A 7,550-nucleotide genomic window follows, 5' to 3' on the forward strand; every position below is an offset into this window, starting at 1 on the left:
CTGTACATAAGATACTGTTAATCTTGGGTGCACACAAAACCATTCCTTCCAAGTAGCTGATATTCTTGGGACCAAAGAAGATGAAGGAATGCTTTGTAAAAGTGGCTCTTTGGATGCACTCATCAAAGACACAAATTGTTTCATAGCATCCATTATACGTGAGTCACCATCACCACCAAAACTTAATACAAGCAAACCTCTTTTGGTGCATTCCTCATATATGTGCTTCCACTGCAACATCACATGTTGAGCAGTGAACTTATTATCACTGCCAATGCAGGCTAAGCAAAATGGTGGAGCTGTCAGGAACAGCGACTGTGCCATATAAACATAGGCATACTAGCTTTTGCAGCAGACCTGAACATATCTTCCATAGCATTAAAAGAAACAGCCAAAAAAGAATCTACAAGAGGAAGACCGTTATCATTCAATGGAAGAACAAACCTCACACATTTATCAGTTTCAGAGTCATAATCTACTCAAGATAGTACACGAGTGGCACCTTCTCCAATGGATAGAGCTGTAGATGCCTTAAACTCCTTGATGTGAAAAGCCAACTCATCAAACTTGAAATAACCTTCAGGAAATGTTTTGTAATCAGAACAAATAATTCTCTGAACAGTTCGAAGTGATGGTAATGCCTCAGGTAAGTTTTTCTGGATTAAATCATATGTCAGTGGCTCAGCATAAATTAATAGAGCTGTTGAGATTTTTTTTAGAATTTCTAAATGCTGCCGATGGTTTGGAGCTTGATCTAAATTCCTTTCTGCATTCAAACTAAGCTGTCTTAGAATAGGTGTAAATGATGCATCATGACTAATGATTGTCTCTGACTGCTCTTTTCTATGCTGTTGTAGCAAATCAGACAACTTCAAGTTGGCTTTTAACAATTGTTCAATATCATTTAGTATTTGAAATTAATCCGTTATGCGTGATTGGCATGGGTTGCTGGCTGCTTTAAGAAGCTGTCTTTGATTGCACTCACTTCATGAAGGCCGTTTTGAAATTTTATCATTTAAGCATAACACTACCTTCTTCACTAATACACTGTTTAATGGACGTGATTGTGAAGAACTACATTCATTTGAAGAATCTAACTGAATGGGCTTCAATGTGAGCTTTGCTTGTCCGGAGTCTGCTTTAAGCCTTTTAAGATAGCAAGGTGTAACATGTTTTGTCCAGTTTGATATTCTATGCTGAACTCCCTTTTTTGGGTTAATTTAGGTTGTAATTTTATGGAAGTGTTACAAAGTTTGCATTGTACATACACCATTACAGTAGTACCGTTTTAATGCTGTAATGAGCATTCATCGGAACCACAAAAGGCAGTGAGTTTGTTGTAGTGGCGTAAAATGGTGGCTGTACATTGCTTCATTTGGCCTCTAGCCTTGTACTGATCTGTGAGGCAAGCAGTGGGGCAAACGGTGGGGCAGGCAGACCAACAATATGGGTTTTGACTTTTTTTGTAAAAAGAATTTTATATCCGACCGCCTGTATTATTGTTGTCTTGTTTTTAATGCTGTATTTAATGTTTAATGGAGCAAGACTATTCTGTAAAGATGATTTCATCCCATATAATATTTCAATGATGGTTTTTAGGTACAGGCAGGTGTCATTTTAGATAGAAACACTATTGAACAGTACTACCATACTGTTTGATAATAAGTTGGTGATTTGATTATGATACAATGGAACCTTGATTATCCAAACAATGTTTTGATTATCCGGCCACCAAATCGACTACTCAATTAGGGTATTTTATCAAAAAGCGTTTGGTTTATTAGAGTAGTTGAGCAAAGCTCTGTATATAAATGTATGGAAGTTCAATTTTACGTACAGTTCGATTATATGAACACCGTATCCCCGAATTAGCTTGGATAATCGAGGTTCCACTTTATAGCCATTCAGTTATATCTATGTTTGTAATGTGTAGTCGGGCATTTAATGGTGGTTAAGTATGTTTACCTGAGGAATGTTAACTTATGCTATAGTTAGTTCTGTATCATGTTTTATGTTCATATCAACCTTGGTGATGTATGGTAGTGTTTTCTGCTATTGTGGCAGCACTGAACTTGGTGTGTGCAGAAGATTCCTTTAAAATCTGTTAATCTACTCTAATAAAACATTCATGTCAGCTCTTTTATGGTGTCAAATACAGTGCACACATATATGACAGTTGTGTACAAATACATAATATACAATAGTTAACAGTTAGTAACATTTCGCTGGAATAAATGATGAAGGGTAGACCATTCCTCAGTAATACCTCTTTCTCTCAAAATCAATGGGATGGTGGCAGTAATCATGCTTGAAAAACTGTTAATAAAGAAGTCCAGTGAATTGTATTTTATTAGCCACTGCAGTGACAAACATGTCATCTGTGATATGGAGGAAGGAATAAGTCCTTGACTGTTCTATTAGAGTATATGAATCTTTTGTCTTTAAACAAGGATATATTGATATTCTCCATAATAATAGTAACCTTATCATATGTACAGTACAATAGTACTGTATAGTAGGGACCACAAAGGTTTGGCTGTGACCCATGAAGAAACATCACCCTAAAACCAACCTTGCTTCTCCCTGACAATGATGAGGCAGTATTGGTTAGGCCCAAACAAGCCTTCAGATTGATCCAAACTGCTTTCAACAATTTGCTATGGAATTTAAATATATTAGCAGAATTTTCTACTGAGTAATTGGCTAACTGACTGATGCCTTCAGACAAGCATAACTCTATAACGGCTCAGGCTATGGGTTTGATTTTTTTCACTGTTATATATTGCTTCAGTGGGACATGTGTGTTTTGGAATCCCGCAGTGCATACGATGCATTTTCTCATGGACTTACCAGTGTACTCTTTTGTATCCCTTTCATCTTTGCTGACAACAAAAGGTGTTGATTTGGCAGTAGCACATGATGGCTTCCCTTTGCAGCTGAAACCGTCCATAGTTTTCATAGTGGCTACTTAGATTTCAGTGGAGCTTTTTAAACAATTCTTGATTCACAATGCTGTGTAACAGGTTGAACATAGCAGACAGCGAAACGTAAAGGTATTTTACTTTTTAGGCGATAATTGATAGCTTGGGAGTTCTACGCCATTTCTTTCTTTTGATGCAGAATGCATGTTTTCACCAGTCATAATAATTTTATTTAACAAAAAAATTACCAAACAAGTACACCAAAAATTGGAATTTCCAACTACACTAGGGACCATAGCACATCGATAAAAAGTTTATAGTTCCCTATGGTTCCATGTTGGTAGATTTTAATGTTTGTTGGCTACTGTCTCTACATCCTCCCTTAGTTGAGCATTTTGTTGCTTGGCTCTGAACAAACACATTTTCTGTTTTCCATTTTAGAGACTATTTCTCTGGGATACAAGCTTATTGTCCATTTTGTCTCTGATCTTGTCATGCCTGCATGTTTTGTCATCCTCTCCAGCCCTGTTTGTGTATTGCCTTCCCAATTCCAGATAGTTTATTCATGAATAATAAAGACAATCTTTGATGACAATGTTGAAGTGTTGGTTGGGAAAAAGTTTTGCGTATCACCCTCTCAATTAGCAACTGATTGTTGGTCAGTAGCTAAGCCCTTTTGTAGTGTGTCCATTTCATCAGATGATAGGTCTATATGTGGTACACCATACTTGTTGGGGTGACTGATGTTCTACAGGCAGTAACTAAACAATGTTATATTACAAACTAATATTGTATCAATACAATTACATTTATTTTTGTAGAATACTAGTTGTGTAATGTATTTAATAACAGTCATGTATGGTTTCTATACTGCAAACCACAAATTGTACACAACTAACCTAGGCAGGTTGTTACTTGGTAATGTCTACTGAACAAACTTCATGTTTAGTGCTTGCTGTAGTCATTAAAACAACTGTTGATGCTAGCAAAGAAGGGTAAATCACCATTAGTAAACCACATTTGTTTCTTAATGTAGTTTTGGTAGTGTATTAGGCCACTTATTTGAGCTCTTTTGTAGAGGCAACATAATGAGGCACGAAGGTAGAATGTATATCAGCCTGATATTTATGTAAAATGGGTTTCAGTTATGCTACAGAAGACCCTTTTCCCCTCTGAATGAATCCCACAATACATTGCGTATTGGGCGCTTCAACTGAAACCCGCACTTCATTGCCAAAAGGCGGCTATTGGAAGGCTAGCCAGACTACTGCATGGCTGAAAAAAATGGTTTGTTATATAATGTACTTTAGTTTCTGACCAATATAAGACAGTTTACCGTAAGGCGTGAACTAGGGCCCAAACGAACTTGGATTGTCAGGGTTCGAACATTCATTAAATAAAGTCCACAGATCTTTCGAACTTTTAAACGGAGCTGATTCCTGTTTACAAAGTATAAATCACAGCATATTAAATGTTAAATGCATCTCTCACACACACATGCAGTTGTACTGACTCAACAGTTTTACTGAGAAAACTTGAAATTGAATACCACAAGTAGAAATGTTTGTGATTACTAGGTTTTAAATACATTTTACTACTGCTACGCAGTTGAGACAAGTAACTGGCACCGCATAGAAACCTTAAAACCTCATAGCCTGTGACCACCACTAAACCATCAACACATAACTTAATTAAATGCCTAATACCACTTGTCTGGCCTCCCCCACATAGAACAAAGCAAAATGGATAGCTAAACTATATATCACTATCTAATTAGTAACGATAGTTCGAGCTGTTCAACCCGCATTTGAATGTTTGTTCGTTCGAACTAAGTTTGTTTGGGCTCTAGTGTGAACGTAATTTAACAAAGTGCAATAATTATTTTTTGGTTTGCCCAACAGGAGTAATACATTTTACGGAATTCTAAAAATTTTGTGGACGTGGTCTGTGAAGGACTTTGTATTGGAAATATATTTAGACTTTTTGACATGTTTCATCTGATTTACCAAATGTTGAAAAAGACTATTAACTATCGGAAAAAAACTTAATTTGAAATTTGGTCAGCCACATTGCTAAACGTGTTGGGAAATTAATTTGAAACATAGTACTATTTGTGACCGGATCTGTAAAACCCAAATATGTTAGTGCATTAGTTGAATTCCATTTTATTACATTTTCTTTATCTAGATAGCCAAAGGAATGGTCAACTAAAGTTTCAGTTCTAGAAGCATTAACTGAACAGGAAAATTGATTAGTACAGTGACAATACGGAAAATAAACCACAGGCACTTAAATAAATGTTCATAACTTACAAATGCAGTCCTCTATTGAGATGAAACTTGACTCACACCATCAGATTCTCCATGAACAGGTGGATCCATTGCTGGCTTCATACGACCAGGGCGAAGGTGAAAATGTGAGAAACTGCTCGTGAGGCAGAGACTTATGCTCATATCTTCCATATCCTTGGGAGCACTGACATGAAGCTAAGATTTCTGAACTCCTCTTGCTTTGGGGATCACGTTGGTACCAAAGTATTTGACATTACCACCTTCCTTCACTTTTTGATTTTAAAAATACTCCACCCATTGCATTTATTGCATTCTACTATAAAATTAGGCTTGTGCTAACATATGGGATTCTTGCAGATCCAGTCACATTTTACCATTTTATGGAATTATTTGTGTAGGGTTCCTACTATGAAAAGTAGTGAAATATGAAATGATGGTAGCTATGAGGGAAAATCCCTACTTGGCTGTGTAGCAAGGTGGGAAAATCCTTAAATTGGCCATCTTTTTAATGTCAAAGTGTACACTATTAAAATACCAAGTAGAGATACTCCTTCATCATCACTTGTTCTATAGCTACGTAGAACCATACTTCATTTTAAATTATTTACTAGTTTAACTTTTTTGTTAGAGCATACGTAGCTACGTACATATAAACAGCATGTGTGGTTATGACTACTGTATTTGAATATCTTGATCTTGCTACACTACTACACAGTAAATTGTGGTACAATACATGTTTTCTATGGAACTAGATCATTGAATGGCAACACTGATTATTAAAGGTGTATCTGATCATTTAAGTGGACATGGCCCATTGCCATCATTATATAAGCACAGCTTATGTGGCTGTTACCCAAAACCCGATACTACAAGGATACTGCAGTCCGTAAAGTTTCTCAAACAGTTTCATAACATCTACAGTAAACGCAGTGGAACCTCTCTTAACTGGGCGGTCTGGTACATACTACTGTCTGTATCTCAGAAATATCCTTAACTAAGAATAACATGCTATTATGCTAAAGTGACTAACATACACTTAGAAAGCAACATGAATAATTCTCTTTGATGTTGACACAGTTAATGAGGTTATTAATACCACTTAGAGACCTGAGGTGAGGGCTCTTAAGTTTCATTTAGAGACCTGTTGTCACATGAGACTGTTATGGTAAATTCAGCAACACTTCAAAGAGTTTTCTATGTCACTGATTTAATTAGTGGTTGTATGGTTAAGTGAGATTTGGGTTTTTACCTTCATCAGCCATACCAGCACTTGATCAAGCTAGCAGTCAAACTTAACAAGCCAGCTGCTTGATGCATATTACAGCTACCCCAACAATGTTCCACATTCACAACTAGCTAGCCATCAGTGAAACTACTGGTGTTGCTGAGTTTACAGCAAGCATATTGGCATTTGTCTGCTTGTCAACACTGTTGCCATTAGACCATCAACACACTTCAGCTGTGCTATTGCACCTGTTTGCAACTTTTGTCGCTTCATGACCAGTTGTAACTTTGTGGCCAGTTTGGGGGGCCCAACACCAACCCAAAATCGCATGTAAGATTCCGAATCTCACCAATTTTTTATAAAGATACCAGATTTCAGGCAAAGATTCCGGATTCCATACCAAGATTCCAGTTTAAAATTCAAACAGCTAGCTAGCTACGTATATAGCGGTTTTGTTTATGTACGTAGCTAGCTATATCAGCTTCAGCTTGTACTGTAATTATAGCATAGGCTGCTACTTAGCTATATCTACTCTTAAGTGTAGCTCGCTTTACAGCATGCAAGGTAGCTAGCTAGTAGCGCTATCAAACTCATAATATCAAATTGCACAGTAACGTTTTGACTTTATCATTCAAGATGTGACAGGATTTGTGAAAAAGGTACCCTTTTACAAATAGCTTAAACTTGACACAATTATATAGCTTAAAAATAATTTACCACAATGGTCTCAAAATTCTGATGAAGCTCAAATGTTTGAAAAGATTATGTTTTAGTCACAAACATTGGTTGATAATTAAATAAACTGATAATTTATTGTTATGCGGTAATCATATTATGCTGTAATAATGACAACAGAATAAAAATATCTGAATATCTTTACTGCATATAGTTAAGTGCCAGTTACTGTTTTGCATCACTACACACAGTACAATACCAGCTCTTTCTATTATCAGAATATTCAACACAAGCGGAATGAAACCATTTGTTGTAAGTATCACAACACACCATCTTCAATCCATCATCTGGCATTCTGCAAATGCAGTGCACATCAAGAACTTCTGTCCGTAGTATCCTTGATTTTACCTAACGCCTTTGGGTAGATGGAAATTCTGT

This window comes from Dysidea avara, chromosome 2 (assembly GCF_963678975.1).
Source record: "Dysidea avara chromosome 2, odDysAvar1.4, whole genome shotgun sequence".
In the NCBI taxonomy this organism is placed as follows: Eukaryota; Metazoa; Porifera; class Demospongiae; order Dictyoceratida; family Dysideidae; genus Dysidea; species Dysidea avara.